The sequence below is a fragment of the Pteronotus mesoamericanus genome, unplaced genomic scaffold (genome assembly GCF_021234165.1).
Source record: "Pteronotus mesoamericanus isolate MK-2021 breed Mesoamerican mustached bat unplaced genomic scaffold, CSHL_Meso_final contig_101, whole genome shotgun sequence".
Classification (NCBI taxonomy): domain Eukaryota; kingdom Metazoa; phylum Chordata; class Mammalia; order Chiroptera; family Mormoopidae; genus Pteronotus; species Pteronotus mesoamericanus.
In genome coordinates this window covers 3,728,810-3,746,490 of record NW_026555001.1, presented here as the reverse complement: position 1 = coordinate 3,746,490, position 17,681 = coordinate 3,728,810, and the positions used below count along the sequence as shown (strand labels likewise).

The 17,681-nt window shown below is 47.8% G+C and overlaps 1 protein-coding gene across 1 annotated transcript in view; it reads right to left on the bottom strand.

The window, feature by feature from the left end:
- THADA (THADA armadillo repeat containing) overlaps window positions 1–17,681 on the bottom strand; it is a 300,884-nt gene that overhangs the window by 8,108 nt on the left and 275,095 nt on the right. The gene's annotated exons all lie outside the window — the stretch shown is intronic.

Genomic DNA, 17,681 nt, shown 5'->3' with positions numbered 1-17,681 from the left:
GTGGCATTGTAACAAATGCTAAAGGGCGTGGGGTTTCTGTTCAGACTGATGGAAACATCCTAAAATTGTGTTGATGGTTGCTTAACTCTGAGTATGCTAAAAACCATTGAATGGTCCCTTTAAATGGGTGATTTGTGCAGCATGTGTATGGCGTACCTCAGCAAAGCTGTTAAAATTTTCTAAAAACCCACTCTGTGCCCAGGTTAGTCCCCGCTGCTGGGAGGGAGCCTGACCACAGTGCCCCGCCTGCAAAGAGCGGGCAGTCCACTCGAGGAACCTGGACAAACACCTGAAGACCCCACGCTTGCTTGTAGGGCCCAGGCCTCAGGTGCTGGAGGACTCTGCGGGGGAACAGTCTGTTAGAGGTGGAGCGGGGCCCGAGAAAGCTTCCTGGAGGAGCGGAGACTCCCTGGCCCTGCCCCTGCCCCAGATAGTCAGGACGTACTATCTATGTGGCCTTCTATGTGGCCAGCTCTGTGCTAAGTCTTATGGGAAAGCAAGATGAGCAGCTGACACGTCCTGTCCTCAAGAAGCCTCAAGAAGTCTGCAGCCTGGTTAGGGAGGGTAGGCTAACAGTTGAGCAACAGCGAGGGCATCAGGCGCTCAATGGAGTGGTCCAGAGCCCAAGAGCTGCAGGAGTCAGGGGTGGAAAAGGTCTGTGTGGGGTGGGGTGGGGGGCGGGCGGGGGGAGTAAATCATCTTGGCAACTGCACCTCCTACTGGCTACCCAGCTAAAGCAAGAGTGGAAATACGCTAGCCCCTTCTGGGAGTTCTTCCGATGGGCACGGCCTGCAGGTAGGTCTCTGGTAGGCCTACACGAGGGCATTAACACCTGCTCATTTGCAAGCAAGTTGGAAAGCCAACAAATGAGCATTTAGGCTGGATTAGTCCTGCGCCTTCCATCTTGGTGAATGGGTAACTCACTTGGATGGTAGGGGAGGGAAGCAGGCAAGAGGCTTCTGGGCTGCTGCAGCGTAGGCTTCCCTTGCTGCTGCCCCGGCCACACCAGGGCGCTCCTGGTAAGGCAGATGCCGGGCTGGCAGCCACTGTCCCTCACTCCCCTGCACGTCTTCTTTCCCACCTGTGTGAAGAGGCCCACCGTGCGGCTGGGGGCCGAAGACCCAGGCTTCGCTGCAGATTCCAGCCTGCATCTCCACACTAAGAGAAGTGGTCATTCATTTCTAGGCAAGTAGACAGGCAAGTCACAGGCTCTCAGGTCATTTTCAACTTTACCGATGAAAATGTGAATGTCAACACTGATTTTTTTTTCCATGTTGCCAACTTTGGAAACCAATTCACAGCATGGATTAGCAGCCTATGGTCTGATTCTAAAGTATCAAGGGGGAGATGCCTTCTAGGCAAAGGCCATTGGTCAAGTCTCCTTCCCAGTCCTTCCCAAGAGAGGTCAAGTCCACGCACCAAATGCTGAGTAAACAGTTATGGACTGAATTATCCCGCCCCGGGCTCAGGAGAATTAGGCATCTGTGGATAATCCCTCAACTCCACCATCCAACCAACTCTCCATCTACCCACCCACCCATTCACCCATCAATTCAAGCTTTTTTCCCGTCCCAGATGTATTTATGGGTCACCTGCTGTGTGGGGACCACTGTGAGAAACAGGAGGGAAATCCCACTCTCTTCAGGAGTAAATAGTTTAGTCAGAGGCAAGCTGACACTCATGAAGTGTCAGGAAACAGTCCAAGATGGTGTGTGACAGGGACTAATTATACCACTACCAGCAGTAATGAAAGGACAGAAAAGGGAAAAAAATGTGGAGAGAGGGAGGAGGGAGAGCTTCATGGAGGGGACACTTGAGCAGTCAGGGAGTCAGAGGCCAAACAGAGCCGGGACCGAAGGGAGGCGCAGGGAGGCTGGCCCTGCCCGTGGACGGGGCTGTCTGGAGGGGAAGGCGGCAGGGCAGATGGGCTGGAGCAGGCCTGGGGCGGCCAAGGCAGCCTGTGATTGTGCTGCCTTCTTAGTAAGTGAAAATATTCACAGGTTTTGCTAAGGCTGTTTCCAGAAAACTCCATCATTTCCAGCCTTCTCCACAGACTTCCTTACTTCCCTCAGCAGGGCAAGAGCCTGTATGTTAGTCAGTCATCAGAAACAAGTGTGGAACTGAAGCTTGGTTCAGCTGCTGCCTTTGCCACTCGGTGCTCCCGGGAGCTGCCAGAGCCTCTCTGGCCCCCGCCTCTCCTGACCCTCCACCTCTAGAGCCCCGGCCCTCTGCTCTTTGGGGCCATCCGGGCAGGGCTCAGAGGTGGGGCTCCAGGCGTGGCCATCTGGGAGAGCACTTCGTGGCTATACCATCAAAGGTCATCATCTCAGCCTTTACCACTCCATGGCGCCCCAGGTGACCTCTCCCCGAGACCAGCGGCCCAGACAAAGGTCAGCGTCCTAATGAATGGAGAGGGGTGGCCCCTCTAGCTTTGAAGAACCTGCAGGAAGTCTACGTTTGAGGACATGGGTATTTGTGGTCTTAGTCTTTGTTCTTCGTCTGAATATTCTAAAAATTTTATCAAGGGAGAACTGAATGTGCCAGTCAGAGCTCCAAGGGCGCAGCAGCCCCAGCATGCACCGGGCCGAGTGCTGGCGCTGCAGCCCTGAGCCTGCTGCCCTCCCGCTCACTGCTCCAAGTCGCTGTCCTTGGACTTCGGCCAGCCCCTCCCCCTATGCCCAACCTGGCCAGCTATTAAGTCTGGAGGGGAATTCAGACTTCACTAGGCCCAGGTGGATCTCTTTCCTCCGACTTCTTTTTGTTTAAAAGATAGCACGCATGGAGGCAGCACCCAGCTAAACACACACAGCTCAGGCGCTCTAAGGCCCCAGGGGACCCATCAGAAGCATCTGGTCAGAGGTGCAAAAGGACTTCACACAGGTTTGCAACAGCTCGTATGGCTTTTTGAAAAGTCAGGAAATTTCTTGTAAAAATCCAAATCTCTAGCATCTTTTGAACATTCAGCAAATTAGAACCTGGTGTCTCTAGGTCTGAATTTTGATGTCCTAACAGGTGCCCTGCGAAGAGCAGCGGCCACGCCCTGCAGGTACGTGAGTCTATGCACGTAATCTGGGACCACCCTACTGACTCCCACCTCCCCCCTGCAGGCATGTGAGTCTGTGACCCCACACTAGGGTGCTGAGGAACACCCCTGTACTAGGCCCCAAACCAGCCCCTTCCATTTACTGGCCAGGACACTGAGCCTCTCGGCCAAAGCTCTCCTCTCACCAGTGTCCGCAGCTGCTCTCTGGGCCGTCCCTCGCGGCTCTGATTTACCCACCACTCCCTCTGATCGTATTCCTCACCGAGACCTGGCCAGACCTACTTGGCCCTCAGGACCTGATGCAGGTCCTGTGGTTGGGGTTTCTCCAGCCCACTGGGACCTTTCTCTGCTCCTATCTGTCCTGCACTCGATAACGTTTACAGGTGGTCAGGGAGGGCATCCTGTGGCCTTTCCCAGGGCCATCCTGCCATAGCACCGGGCACACAGCAGATGCCATCCACTGGGCCTTGATTAAGAGTCTTGTCCTAAGCAATTTACTTAGGACTCATGCTTTCCCAATGGGAAAACTCCAAGACGACAAGAATCAGCTCACATACATAGATAAAATTAGTGTTCCATTTTACATTCAAGGTTACTGAGGTATAGAGAAGCAACTCATGCATGAACAATCACACAGGTTGTAAGTGGTAGGGCCAGATACAGACCCGTACCAGCCACGGCGGTTCAGGTTCACATGTGCCTTCATCCTGGGCAACCGAGTTCCTTTCTCACTAAGTTCTTCCCCCGCCTTAGTCCAATACTTTCCAGTGGCGCCAAACCCTCTCAGCACCCTATCCTTTCCCCACCCCCACCAAGACTCTTCTGATTACCAGCATCTCCTGGTTCCTCAACTTTATTCCTTTGGCTTCTTTCCAGATCTAGCAGAAGGAAGTCAATGTCCTTTGGAGGGTAGGAATGAGGTGGTATACGCCCACTATATGGCCATCAAGAAAAGACCACTAGTTCCTCAAGAAGTTAAACATAGAATTACCATATAATCCAGCAATTTTGCTCTTAGGTATATACCCAGAGATGAAACCCGGTACTCAAAGAAAAACTTGTACATGAATGTCCATAGCAGCACTATTTGCAATAGCCGAAAGGTAGAAACAATCCAAATGCCCATGAATGGATGAGTGCATAAACCAAATATGGTATATCCACAGAAAAGAATTACTCAGGCATAAAAAGAAACAATGTACTGATACATGCTATAACATGCATGAACCATGAAAACATTATATCTAGTAAAAAAGCCAGGCACTAATGTCATGTATTACGTGATTCACTTATATGAACTATCCAAAATAGGAAAATTCATAGAGGCAGAAAGCAGACCAGTGGTTGCCAAGGGCTGGGAGGACAGGGAGCGACTGCTTAATGATCACAGGGGCTGTGTGTGTGTGTGTGTGTGTGTGTGTGTGTGTTGCTGAAAATGCTCTGAAGCTGGGTAGTGATGGTTGCATACTATTATAAATGTGCTAAATGCCACCAAACTGTATACTTTAAAATGGTATGTGAATTTCACCTCAATAAAAATACAGAAAAGAAAGACCGCCTTGAGGTGGAGTCAGAGAGTGCGCCAAGAACAGAGGATGATGGGAAATTCAATTCTGTGGCTCTGAGGCTTTAAAGAAAAGGAGGTGGGTAAGAAAGTGCCTCTTCAATAAGTATGGCTCTCCAGGGCACAGGTCCCAAAGACTAACCTGGGGCAGGGTGGGGAGGGGTGGAGAGAGGAAGGTGTGCATGGGGCCAGCCCCCTTCCCCACGGCTGGTACTGGGCTCACACAAGGACAAGAGGTTTAGGACTTGGAGGACTAGAAAGGTTACAAGCTTTAGGAGGGCAGTCTAAACAGCCACTGAGGAGGGAACCCTTGCTTTCCTGCACCTCATCACATTCAGTAATAAAACAAGACATTTTACATCTAAAAGCACCTGCAAGGTAAGACTCATTTGTAAGTGGATCCCGTGAAATAGAATTTTATGCAAAGAGTAGAGATCAGATCACAAAGCTGCAAGGAGAAATCTCTTTACCCAAATTACACAGACCCACTCGTCTGGTTTCTATTTCATTGCCTGAGTCTGTTTTATAGTTGTGCTTTTTCATGAAAGCTTTTAAGGAAGGCTATTCCCTGACGTCATGCAAAAAAAATGTCTGAATACAATTACATTACAGAGCAGCGCTTTTGGAAGAGAACGCAGCCAGGAAGCTTGCTGGTATCCTGTTTCCTTTCCTTTAAAGCCATTCATCTGCTCTCTAAAAGCAGAAGCCCCCAACCCCAGCTCTCCCAGACCCTCTATCTGGGAAATGCACGCAGAGCTGCGGCCCCCTCCTGCAAGAGCAGAGATGCGGGCCGCCGGCAGGGAGTGGTGTCCAGCTGGGACATGCCCAGCACCAGCGCACAGCCCTGAGCCAACTTGTCTATTGTTGCACATCTTACCACCAAGGTGAGGAAACAGCCTCCTTCTGCTGGCTTTCTCAGGAATCTACTCTAAAACCTCCTTTCCACTTCCTCCCCTACCCTCATGCCTTATTCAGACCTGCCCACCCTCCCCAGCTCAGGGAATGGATTTTTTAAAAGCCATTATGAAAAACAACTCTTTTCAGTCAAAATCTGTTCTATTGTGAGCAAATTCTCCATATTTTTCATTTTTTTCCATGTTTCTTTCTCCTCCTGGCAGAACCCGCCATACTCCTAAATTCTCAGGCAAAGCTGTTCCTTCTTTCCTTCCTTCAAGTCTGACTCAGATCCACACACTCCTGCCATTTCTACACAACCCTCTTCCCCTTCTCACTCAATAATCTTCCTTCTTTTTAAGTCCATACTAACCACCTCCCTGCTCCTATCAACCTTATCTAGAGACCTGGCCTTTCTCATTGACACAGACTCACTGCCACCCCACTGGTGACTTCAACATCCATGAAGATGTCCCTCCCAGTATTTGGTTTCACTCTCAATTCCAATACTTTCTATCTCCAATTTCACTCTACCCACAATAACCATGATGGCATCTGAGAATCTGTCATTACTTAAGAGTTATTTCAAGTTCAAGATCTCAAATTCTAATATTTTTCATCACTTTTAAATGAACATCATCATTGCTAACATTTATTGAGCACTTACCAGGTGCAAGCACCATCTCAAGTTCTTAATATGTATCATTTATGAATATATTATGAAAATGACTTTCTAAGGTTCTACAAGCTCCATGTTATAAATGAGGTAAACAAAGACAGGTTAGGGTATGGGGTTTACACCACATCCTCTATACGTTACGGCTCCTATACCATATGACCTCTCTAATATCCTAATACAACTTTTTAACTTTCTCGTTCTTCCACTGAAACTATCCAGTCACTCTAATCCTGGCCACGTCCTTGACCCTGACCCTTCTAATGGCCACGGCTTGCCTGTCTCTACATATCCTGGACTCCCTGTGCCAGTGATGCTCTCCCTAGTCCCCAGTGCCCTGGTCAACTTGACCTGCTCCCAGGCTCAACAGTGCTCCATAACCACCTCTCCCTAAACCACATCTTCTGTTCCACTTTCAGGTACACTGTTGAAGAGAGACAGTATGCTGATTAGGCTCCTTCATAAAGTCATGCTATTTAATCTCAGCTGGCTTCTCAATGCCCCCTGATAACTCTTTCATTGATTTTTTTTTGGTGATTCCTAACTGAACCTCCATATAAACTGTTCCGGCTTCCTCCCTGTCCCTAGATCCCACTTCCTAACCACTCATTCTTACAGATAATGTCTTCTACAAAGGACATTCAACGGAAACTCAAACTTCTGTCCGCCCCACCTTCAGAATTTCTCTAATGATTCTTTTAAAACAGGCAGAGCAGGGTTTAGGAAATGTGGTTTTCGGGCAAAGGAGTAATGTCAATATTTACATGAGAGACAGCCCTGGGATGGAGAGGGAGACCCTAAAGACAGCTGGCAGAAAAGGGCGTGGTGGGGGATCAAGTTCATGGAGATGGCACAAGGTACTGCGCGAAGAATGTGTTGAGGCGAAGGAGCATTTTTTTGCTGAGTTTGAAGTGGGGGTGGTGGGGGTGGTGGGGGTGGGAAGACAGATGAGGTTACAGAGTGATCCACACTCGGGCCCTTTATTTGCCTATCTCCCCCTTACTTCTAAACTCTTTGAAGTTGGCTTCTCACTTCCCACTACTGAACCCTCTTTCTCAACTCTCTTATGACATTTTCTCAATCCTTATCCCCCTTGACCTGACCTTTTGACAGTGTTTGGCATGGTTGACCAACCCTGTCCTCTTGATGGTTTTTCTTTATTTAGGTTTCATGACAAAGGAGCCTCTTGGTTTTCTTGATAGGTCTTCGTTACTTCCTTTGTTAGCCTCCCTCCCAAACTATCACAATGGCCTCCTAAGAATACTCCCTACCTTTATTTTCATCCTCTCCCTAATCCATCTATTTATCTCTCTCATTCAATACATATTTATTGAGCCCCTAGCATGTGCCAAGCACATGGCAGCTATTAAACTGTGGCAGAATTAATCTTAATGTATAGCTCTGATCACGTTACTTATTTGTTCAAAATCTTTACTGGTTCTCTGGTGCAAATGGTATCCAGATTCTTTGGCCTAGCACTCCAGATTTTAGTGACATCTGTTGCTTTTGTGGCCTAGCTTCCATTCATTTTCTTTCTTTCTTTTTTAAAAAGATTTTACTTACTTATTTTTAGAGAGAGGGGAAGGGAGGGAGAGATGGAAAGGAAAAGAAAGGTCGATGTGCAAGAGAAACATCAATTGGTTGCCTTTCGCACATCCCCAGCTGGGGACCTGGCCCGCAACCCAGGCATGTGCCCTGACCGGGAATCAAACCTGAGACCTTTCGGTTTGTGGGCTGGCACTCAATCCACTGAGCCACACCAGCCAGGGCCCATTCACCTTTTTTGGATAGCAGAAGCCCCATCTTCCCCTGGACAGCCAGTCCCTCCACACCTTTTAGTCTATGTGGCTTGAGTGGGGTTAACTCTGCCCCCCACTCCAGGTATGGCCACCTGCCCCAGGTCTAAGCCAATCAGGATATCATGTTTCCCATCTCAAGGATTAATTCCGGGATGGGCTTGGAACCTGACTAGAGCCGTTTAAAAAGCATCGAGACTTTAGTGACACATATGAAAGCGGGAACTGCTGTAAGCTGTCTTCCAACTCCAAAGGAAATGAGAGCCTGTCTGAAAACAGAACCAACCCAAGAGTGGGGGGTGGGGGCGGGGGAGAAATGGCAAGAAACTAGGTCCCTGGGACACTGTTTGAGCCCTTGAATTATACTACATCTGACACCAGCCCCAGCCCCAGAATTCTTACTTACATGACCCAATATGCCCCTCTGTGCTAAAGCGGGTTGGGTCGGCCTTTCCATCTTTTGCATGTGACTGAGTCCTGCTTGATCCAAAGGTCCTACCCTGCATTCCGGCTTCATCTCACCCCACCCTGCTCCTGCACTTGAGGCTTGTACCATACTAATTCACCCCTTTCCCAAACAGGCCTCACACTTGGCCACCCGTCTTTCTGGAACGCTCCCCATCCTTCCTCACTGAAATTATACCCATTCTTTAAGGTTCAGTTCCAATGAACTTTCCTCCTGGCAGCCATTCTTCTCCAATTTTCCTCAGTGACAAATGTTTGTTGAGGAAATTACAAAGTGAACAGACAGTGACACAGAAACAGGGTCCATGTGTGTTTGGGGGGGGGGCAGAGGGTTCCAAACTGATGCACAAACTTGGAATCATGTTCATCACGGACTTGTCTGAGGCTCGGGGCTTGTTTTCTCTGTCTTCCCACTGGTGTAAATCCCTGCTTCCTACCCTCCCTGGCCATGATTTCCTTGAGACACTGGCTTTTTAGAATGTTAGCAGACATTTAAAACAAAAAACTGCAAACTCTAAAACTAACCAAAGGTGTACAAAAGGTTTGGCTATTAAGTAAGTTTGGAAAAGTCTGGGTTAAACAACGTTGTGTATGTGTATGTGTGGGTGCGTTTTAATGTAAGGAGGTGGGGATGGGGGCAGGGTATGTAGTCTTTCTCCAACTTACTCATAAAACAGGTACCAGTGCTGAGGGAAGTGCCACATTCTTCCCTGCAGACATGCTGCAGTTTAAGGGAGTGCGTGTTATTTTATATACACATATAAATACCCTACCCTTTGTTCAAGGTGCCTATTTGCTCTGCACAGTGACTATTATGAACATAGAAAACTGTTCATTGTTAAATATGGCATGCTAAGTGGTTTTTCTTTCTGGCAAATCTCCAAACCATAATTATGAAGGGACAGGAGCTGCTGAGGAATTCTTGGGTTACAGGAGGCTTTGATCCTGCTGTTGCCTTCTTTCCCTGACATGAATTTCCATGGGTGTGGCTGATTTTCATTGTTTTTCACTGCTGTGGGGGTTGCTTCGAAGGGGAGAATTGAACAGAACTTCAAGGTGACCAGGCGCCTGGGCCCCTCAGTAACTACTGAGACAGGGCTCGGGCTAAATCTCTGCGCCTTGTGGAGCCCCAAGTGGCTGTAACCAAGGGAATGCACAAGCTCCGTCCAAGTATCGGAGCCGGAATGCTGTGGCCTCTAATGCTCAGTTTCCCACACACTCTGGGAAGCTCCGATTCTTAAGCCTCACTCATTATCGGGTTTCCAGCTGGGGTAGAGCCTCTGTACTCAACGGCTGACGTGACTTTGCTCAGCAAAAGGCAACAGGCTCTGGGTGGGTGAGGCTTTGTTGTTTTATTCCCATCAAAGTTGAGAGATCTGATCCAAAATTCTTTGGGTAGCTATAGCCATTTGGCAAGTGTTGAACTCCCCATCACATAGCTGCCTTCTCTGCAGAGTAAAGAAGATGCCTCAACTTGGTCACAAACTGCTGGGTCAAACTTTTGAAAGAACCAAACTCCTTTCTATTGAAACATATGATAAACTGTCAAGGGAGACGTACCTATTCCTTCAGCCTCTTTTAAATTTTCCCCTGCCTGAAAAGACAGGAAGGAACACCCAGGCGTTCATGAATCAATCATAGAAGGAATAAAAAGATACCTTCACAATAAAGTGGTAAATTTCTCTCTTCAGTAAACAAAAATGATTCTATAACAAATAGCAAATTTCTGGTTTTCAGCATTAAAAAAATATCACTTAGCACTTGGACTGGGGATAGAAACCTGTTCACTTTTTGACATGTTTTTATTCATATTTTAATACAGCTATTCTGTGAGATTTAAACCCCCCCATTTTAAAGATGATGAAACTGAAGCGAAGAGAGTAGAACCAATTAGTTCAGGACAGAGGTGACTCTGACCCCCCAATCGCTACTGTCTCCCCAAGGTGGCACTGCCCTTCAGAGGTCTTCTTTCCAAGGTGGGAAAGCACCTCCTTGGTTGTGGGGAGGGGTCCCTTTGTTGGTGAGTGGAGAGTGGAGATGGAGGTACAAAGGCAGGCAGGGAGGGCCCCTCAGGGCAGCAACAAGAAAGGAGAGGTTCTGCCATGGCAGGAGCTCAGAGAGCAGCCCAGACCCCACTTGTCTGGGGGGAAGGAGCCAGCATACAGATTCTTTCAAACGTCGGTTTCCACTGGGAAAGGCAAAGAATAGGAATGGGGTTCCAGCTATTAGCCCCAAAGCATGTTCTCCACTGTGTATGAGGGGCTGTTTCCCGCTGGTAAGCAGCAGGTGGTCAGTCACCAGGAGGAGAGAGGTAGGCTCCAGCTGGGGCAGCTGGGCCCAATTCCCAAAGGCTAGACTTCGGCGCAGTAGGAGGCTTCCGAGCCTCCTTCTCCCCTGAATGGGTCAACTTAGTAGGATCCCCCATTGTCCTCTTGCTCAATCTATTCTATTCCCACCTTCCCCATTGCCGTCTGTCTTAGGAATGCATATGAGCTCATCCTGGAAATGGGAGACCTTTCTTTCCATTCAAGGTGAAGGTCAATGATTCACAGAGCTAAAAATGAACTTAAGGCCACTATCAGTGAAAGGAAAATGAAACACACACACACAGTTAAATTCCCCTGCTATGTAAATTACAGAAAGAAACACAAAACCTTATTTAGTAATTATAACCAACACTTAAAATATGTAAACTTTAATTACATGTTATGGACAAGTGAGAACAAAATGAGGAAAAAGAAGGAGGAGAGGTGAGTGTAGGGGGAAACCACAGACTGAGAGAGAGAGAGCCCAGAGGCAGGCCCCAGGCCCAGGCTCAGAAGCAGGGAAGCGAGAGGAAGGAGGGAGCAGGCCAAGGGGGACCTTCCGTAGGTCTGGGCTGAGGTGACCCTTGAGGGCAGGGCTTATTCGTGGGCGATTACTACTTACAACTCCTACTAATCTCTATCCTTAAACTTTCAGAGGCCACCACTCTTGGGATCGAGGAGTGTACGAGCCCGCTGGAGAAGAACTGCTGGGCTGAACAGGGGAGGCTAAACTAAATTTGAAGTTTAGATAAACAATGAATAACTTCTAAGTACAAGTATTTCCCCAATTTGCATGGGGCAATACTTATACAAGGAATTATTTGTGGTTTATAAATTCAAATGTTACTGCGTGCCCTGTATTTTTATTTGCTAAATGTGGCAACCCTATACCAGAAGCCAAACCATTCTTTGGACTGGAGCCTCAATGACCAGGCCAGTATTTACACTGAGGGTCGTGGGGGAAATCAAGTTGAAGGTCACCTTTGGAAATAAGGAGCGAAGCAGCACTGTGATTTTGCTAATAAGCAGGACAGAAATCAGCAACTGAGGGCTATCAATTCTCAAGTTCTCCCCTCCTTTAGCTGTTGGTTTCCTGCTATTCCCCTGCAGGACAGCTGAGATTGTGTTGGCCTCTCTCCCTGCCGAGGGTTGGGGGGACTAAAAAGAGTAACCCTATACAGGGGTACACTGGGATCGAGGGTAACCTGGCCCGTGTGGGACTTCCTGAAAATACCGGAAGATTCTGGAGGTTCTGAGGTAGAGAGCGACCTTGCAGAACATGAAGGAACAAGTAAAGCCAAAATAAAACACTGTCCCTAAATCGTAGGATGCTAAAAAACATCTTAATCAGTTTTAGTCACAGTAACTTTCTGAGTGATAGGACTGAGCCCATGCCACCATGCTCCGGGGGGAGGGACAATGAAGCTGCCCTCAACCAGAAGCTCCAGGTTCACCTAGCACTTGTTGAAAAGCATCTAAAGTGATGTTGACAGGGGCCACTGCTACTGCCCTTGCCAAGGGGCCAAGGGGCCTAGACACCATCCTGGGGCTGAAACAGACAGAGTTGCTGCTCCAGAGTCCTAAGCCAGGACTCTGGGCAGGCAGGGGGGCGGGGGTCATGGCAAAGTTATACATTGCAACAACAGCAGGTGCTCTTCCAGTCCCCTCCACCCCTACTATTTCTTCTGATTGCACACCCAGCCGGCTCAGGCGTTCAGTTCCTGGCCAGGTCCCAACAGATGCTGGAGATGTAATTTGTCATATATGGCCCTCTGGACTTTAAACAATTATGTATTTATATATAATAATAACTACTATTATTATAGCCCAAAATGGGTTCCTTCCATACACTCTGTTCCACTATTTGTTTTTTGGGTTTTGTTTTTTTTTCAGGTAGAGGCACGTCATAGATACCTTTGCCTGTCAATTCTTAGAGGTTTACTCCATTATTTTTAACTGCCACATGGTATGTGGATATTATCAGAGTTTATGTAACTAATCCTTTGGTGGACATTTAGGTTGCTCCTTTTCCTGGTATAAGCAATGTGGAAAGGGATAATCTTGTGTGTATATCTTTACACATGTGCTCATCTTTCTACAGGATAAATTCGTAGTGGTGGAATTACTGGATCGAGTGGTATATACATTTAAAATTTCTGCAGACACCATTAAACTCCCTCTAAAAACATACCAACTTACAGTCCCACCAGCTATGATCGTGCCTGTTTCTTCATAGCCTTAGCAATTCTGGGTAAGAGCAAATCTTTTGGTTCATTGCCAGTAAGACATGGGGAAAACAACAGAGCATTGTTGTTCTAGCTGGCATTTATTAGTTGTCAAGATGAGTATTTCTTTTCATATGTGCACTGTTCATGGCTTTTTTTTTGTCCTGCAAAGTGCCTGGTTTTTATCTTTTGCCTTTTTTATTATCTTCATTGATTGATTTTTTTTAAAAAAAGGTTTTATTTATTTATTTTTAGAGAAAGGGGAAGGGAGGGAGAAAAAGAGGGGAGAGAAACATTGACTGGTTTCCTCTCACACACCCCCAACTGGGGACCTGGCCCAAAACCCAGGCGTGTGCCCTGACCAGAAATTGAACCAATGACCATCTGGTTTGCAGGACAACACCCAACACACTGAGCCACACCAGTCAGCTCTGAAGATGGTCTCTTGACCAGCTGCATCAACATAGCCTGGAGGTTTGTAAGAAATGTGGAATTTCATGCCCTCCCTAGACCTACTGAATCAGGAACTCCTATTCACAAGAGCCTCAGGTGATCTGTGTACGCACTGAAGTATGAAAATCTCTGCTTTAGAGGTTGCTACCGTCCCTTCCCCTCTTCTGGTAATGTGTAATGACCTCCTCAGTTTCCTGCTTAGGTCTTGGAAAGGATCTCATAGAGAGCCAAGTGATCAGCAAGGCGTCCTTGGCCTATGAAGAACTGCTCCTCACCTCTCTAGTGTTAGTTTTCATCCTTTGCCCACCCACTCACATTCTCCACTCCTCATGGTGGACTCATGTTCTCTACATGTGTCACGACGCTCCCTGGGTACACACCAAGTCTTCGCCTAGTAGTGCACCCAACAGCCATCTTCCTCCTTCCTTGTGAACAGATGTCCAATTCTGTTCTGGGAGGTGAGGGATCCAGACAGGTGAGGTGTCTAGTGCATCTCATTCTCCTTTGCATGGTTCTTCCTCTCTCAGCCTACCTTTGTAGCTACAATGGCCATCTACCCAGACTTGGCCACAAAGACATAGAGGAATGTCTGCTCGGAGCTTTGGGGGCCATTTTTTTTTCTTCCTGGATAAAAAGAGCTTTGTGATAAGAAAATTGTATGTCCTTGCCCTTTTTCTCCTACTTAGAATATTGGGCCGCTATCTGAAGGTGCAACAGCCATCTTATAACCATAAGAACAAGCATGAGGTCAAAGCCCAAATGCTGAGGGTGACAAAGCAGCAAAACAGAAGGAGCCAGGCAGGTCCTGGACTGGGAATCTGTTTCTCTGCCCCAACCTCACTCCCTTCTGCCTTTCTCTTCCCATCTGCTCCAAATTCACTTTCCCTCCATCTTTCCTCTAGCTGCTCTAACAGAATTGAAGTGTTCTCTAGCCATTAGCTACATTATACTATATTCCTTATTTTTAATTTATAGTAACAACTAAGTTAAGCCTTTCATTATAAATATCACCTGTCTCCCCAAATCTCCCCACCCACCAAATCCACCACTCTAAAACGAGAACAGTGGGTGTTTAGTTCTCTGAGACGCTGAAATTATTTTCCCCTGGGGATCAGAGCCAGCCAGCTCCAATCTAGGCAAACACACCCTCACTCCCCTCCCCCCACCCCCCATTCCCAGGTGGCTGGCTCTGGTTCCAGCAGGCCATGTCACAGGGCACTTCGCCTCTTGGGACTGATTTTTAAAAGTTTCTGTGGTTTCTGGGGAGTGGATGTTGTAAAATAGAGTGAAAAGAAATTGAAGTTTGAAATTTGGTGAACTTTTCTCTGCCCCTTACATGTGAATAATGACTTGCTGATAGAAGTGGCTTTTTCAAAGATGAAAAACAATCTAAGATTTATGGACAAGTCTGTTCAAAAAGACCCAGCACTGCTTGTAACCAAGGGGGAGCCAACGTCAGGAGATTACTAGATCTGCTCTGGTTGGAGGAAGAGGAGGGCAGGGAGGAGTCTGGGGAAAAAAGGCAAGCGGTTTGGCGGGGGGGGGGGGGGGGGGGGGGGGTTGGACCGGGCTGGAGAACATGGGAAGGTCAACACTTGGGAAGATTTCTTATGCCCATTTTCTGATTTATACGGTGATACGAATGTGACTACCATGTCCAGCAAATGGTGGTGAATGAAAGAAACATTCATTGTTTTTACCTAAATACCATGCCGCACACCTTGTGCTAGATGGTGAGGGGAGATGGGGTGCGGGGTGGGAGAACTGTACATATGGAGATGAATGAACCTTTTATCTGAAACTGGGAATTCTGCTTCGAAGGGTTCTGACTCCTCACTGTGTGCTTGGGAAGCCACCAGAGAAATATTCCTGCCAATTTCTCAGAGTCAAATCTCAAATACTTGGCCAAGATTCTGCTCACAGTTTGACCAGGCTCTTACAGTAACTGCTGTTTCCCCTGTCCCTCCCGTCCCTCCTGGAAAGGACAGGGGTGGGGACAGGGGCACAGCTGGGAGCCGTCCTGACACTGTGCATCTGGACAGGCTCCTGGGTCTCATGGGTGCACAGCCAACATTTTTGAGTGTGTGTTTTACAACCACAGCCTCAAGTATAAAAATAGAATGTGAAAAATAAAAACAGCACTCACAATCAGAGCCTCACTCTTCCTGCTGGTCAGAGAGGTCAGAGAAATAATAAAATTAGAGTAACCAAAGTGCAAACTTGAAGAGCGCTCACTTGCCTTGGCAAGGAGAATTCCAGAGCCAGACTTAAACGCACAGCCTCTCCTAAGTGCTTAAGGCGGCTCGGCTCCCACTTAAAATGTCTGTTATCACTCCTGTCTCCCTCAGAGAGTTATTTATGAAGGAAGGTTTCTCGGTCAGCCTGCCAAGCAAGGCATCTTTAACAGGGACCGGCCCAGGCAGGAGGAGCTGAATGAAAAGCCCACAAGGCTGCAGGTCAGGGTGCCGCTCACTTCTGCTTCTTCAAACACGCCCAAGCGGTAACTCAAAACCTGAAAACAACCCGAATCCTTTTCCAAACACAAACCGAATCCTTTCTGTCAGGTTCCATATATCTTCCTAACTCCATTTCCCCGCCGCAGCCCCACTCCACAGCAGAAACCAATTTGCTTAACAGAGTAGGTTCTGGGGCGTTTTCTTCCTCAAAGCTCTCATTTGGAACAGATTAAGTAGGAGGAGAGGGCAAGAATCTGATTTTTCTTCTTTTACTTTTGAAAAAAAATCAACACGCAACTCTGAGGCAGAGCCGCTAAGTTCTATGGCTGGCTTTTAAGAGAAGAGGAGCGTTTCATTTTCTGGTGTAAGGGAACTGGATCGCTTGGGGGGCCCCTGCCAACATATCCCAATCTAGCCTGACCCAGAAGGCTCGGCACTGGCTCCCTGAGGACCACCGGGCTCGTTGTGAGGCAGGGCAGGGGACCCTGGCCCCAGTGGAGCTGCCCACCTTAGGCCCCACGCCCACATTTGTCACCAAAAAAATCCCCACCACGCTCGAAGCTTCTGCCCTTAAAAAGCTTATAGTATGGGTGGGATCATAACTGAGAAACGGTGGAAGAGCTAAACGGTCTGACAGAAAGAAAGAGAATATGAAGGCCTGGAAGGTTTTGTGGAAAAGGGGGTCTGGTATGGGCAGGGCCTGTGGAACCAGTACCAACAATGTGGATGGACGGGGACGGCGCAGGCAGACGACCAGTACGGGCAATAGCACAGGGGAGCGAAGGGGCAGCTGTATGTAAAGAGATCACCTCCGGACTCTTCTCCGTGTCCCCAGTCTTGGGTCTCTTCTAAGTGTGGTCTCCCCTACACCGCTACCCCTCATTAAAGAGATACCTTTACCATATGGGCAAAGCTTTGCAGTCTTATTTCCTGAAAAAGTTGGGTTTTGTTTTTCTGGTTTTTGTTTTGCATTTGGGGGATGTGTGTGATCTTAAAAAAATGCAATGGAGATAAGCAACTAAACACATTAGTGAAAAAACTTAGATAAAAATCCTTTTTATTGAATTACTGATTACTTTTTTGTTTCTTCTTAAATGTGAATTGCTAAAAAAAAAAAAATTTGGATGTAAATAAAAGGAAACATGTTGCCTTTAGTTGGAATAACACCTGAGAGGATAGATTCTCAACAGTTTAAGGCCGGAGACTCTATCTTATATATCTCTGCGTCCACGGCTCTTAGCAAGCAGCTAGAACTTTCTAGGAACTCACATATTAGTACCTGTGTGGAAACATGAAGATGGGAGACAGCAAGAAGTGAAGGTCCTCCCTCCCCAAATCCATTCTTCCCTCCTTCCACAGAGGCAGACTTCGTAGCTGTGCGCGGGAGCCCCACCTGCTGAGCCCTGCGGCCGTGACCAGTCCTGGCTGAAGGGGCACCACTGGAGGCGATGCGTACTTGCAGGTGGGCCCTCCCCGTCCCCACTCCTGTTCACTGGATTGCGGGTGTGGCAGCAGGAGTTGGAACTGCCGCCCTAGCCCATGAGACGGATGGTGTCTATTGAAAATGGCAGAGCACCAAGAAAGAAGGTGTGGTCCCTGATAGTTGTGACCCATCTCAGCAGGCCACCGAGCCTTTTATGTGGAGAGGGGGAAATAAGCTGCGATGTTGTTGAAGCCACTTTTAACTTGGGTCTCTCTGCTACAGGTGCCAAATCTATACTCTGACCAAACACTAGCTGTTTCATGCTTGAAACTCCAAGTAATTACTTTGAAAGTCCATTTCAAGATGTGCCCCAAACCAAG